The sequence below is a fragment of the Orycteropus afer genome, unplaced genomic scaffold (genome assembly GCF_000298275.1).
Source record: "Orycteropus afer afer isolate SDZICR_OR568_19922 unplaced genomic scaffold, OryAfe1.0 scaffold00315, whole genome shotgun sequence".
Lineage (NCBI taxonomy): Eukaryota > Metazoa > Chordata > Mammalia > Tubulidentata > Orycteropodidae > Orycteropus > Orycteropus afer.
The window spans coordinates 797,729-799,699 of record NW_006921902.1 but is presented as its reverse complement, the minus strand read 5'-3'; positions in this window follow the sequence as shown (position 1 = coordinate 799,699).

The following is a 1,971-nucleotide window of genomic DNA, read 5'->3' as shown; positions in this document are numbered from 1 at the left end:
TGTGTGTGTGTGTGTGTGTGTATCTATATATATCAGAACATGCAAATACATGTATACAAATGTCTGCAACTCTATATCTACACATGCACACACATGTACTCCCATATGCCCTGCTATGTCTATATAGCACACAAATCTACATATGTAACCACTCATAAATTCTGATTATTACTGTTGTTCCAAAATTGTATATGTTACAGAATTTACCATAGTTGTCCTTTGTTCCTGTGTACATCTCAGTGTCTCCGTTTACCTTGGTCACATGTTGTGCTGACTTTCTCTGTATTGTGCCTTATCTTTCTCATTACCATGTCTACTATCTAGTAAGTGATTCTCCCTCCCTGTTCCCCCATCTCTGGTAACCATCAGAGATAGTTGCTTTCTGTGGGTAAACCTGTTCTTAACACTTTAGAAAAGTGGTAACATATAATATTTGTCCTTTTGTGATTGACATATTTCAATCAGCATGATATTCTCCAGATTCATCCATGTTATGAGTTGTTTCATGGACTCATCTTTTATTTTTGCATTGTATTTCATTGTATGTATGTACCACATTTTGTTTATACATTCATCTGTCGATGGACACTGAGGTTGTTTCCATCTTTTCATTATTGTGAATAATGGTGCCATGAATATGGTTGTGTATATGTCTCTTTCTGTCATTGCTTTTATTTCTTTAGGATATATACTTAGAAGTGAAATTGCTGGACCATATGGTATTTCTATTTCTAACTTTTTGAGGAAGTGCCATATTGGTTTCCATAGTGGTTGTACCACTTTCCAATCTAACCAGGAGTATATAAGAGTTCTAATCTCCCCACAACTTCACCAGCATTTGTTGTTTTCTGTCTTTTTTTTTTTTTTTTTTTTTTTTTTTTTTTGGGGGGAGAGGTTATCTATTTTTTTTTTGGTTTTGTGTCTCTCTAATGGCTAGTGATTGTGAGCATCTTTCAATGTGTTTGTTAGCCACCTGAATATCTTCCTTGGTGAAGTGACTGTTTATGTCCTTTGCCCATTTTTAGATTTTATTGTCTTTTTGTTATTGAAGTGTTGAAGTTTTCTAGATATTGAGAAATATGACTGTCAGATATTTTGTTGACACTTTCTTTTTACAGCTCTATTTTTCTCTTTTGGTAAAGTCTTTTGATGGGTATAAATATTTAATTCTCAGGTTGTCCCAGTTATCTACTTTATTGTCTATTGGGTATACATTTTTATATATATTTGATAGTGTATTTATGCCATAAATTATCATCTCTACTTTTGTTTCTGTGTTATCTTCCAGGCACTGTATTGTTTCTGGTGTTACATTTAAATCTTTATCTATTTTAAATTAGTTTTTGTGTATGGTATGAGGTGTGGATCATTTCATTTTTATGCAAATAGATATCCAGTTTTGCTAACACCATTTGTTAGAGACACTTTCTCATAGAATGGACTTTAACCTTTTGTTGAAGATCAGCTGTCCATAATTGGGTGGATTTACTTATGTGTTCTCAATTCTGTTCCATTGGTCTATGTGTCTTTCATCATATCAGTAGCAGACTGTTTTGACTACCCTGGCTATATAGTAAATTCTGAGATTTGGAAGTGTGAGGCCTCCTACTTTGTTCTTCTTCAGTAATGCTTTATCTTCTCACGGGCTCTTTCCTTTCCATATGAAGTTGGAGACCAGTTTTTCCTTTTCACTAGAGAATACCATTGGGATTTGAATTAGGATTACATAACATCTATAGATCACTTTGGGTAGTATTAACATGCCCATAAAGTTAAGTCTTCTAATACCTAAGCATGACATATTTTTCAATGTATGTAGTAGTGTTTTATAGTTTTTTTTTTAGTAGTGTTTTATAGTTTTCTTTGTATATGTTTTTTACATTCCTAGTTATATTTATTCCTAGATATTTTGTCCTTTGAAGGATGGTTCCTTATTGTAGTTCTCCTTGTTAGTATAGAGGACTCTAACTG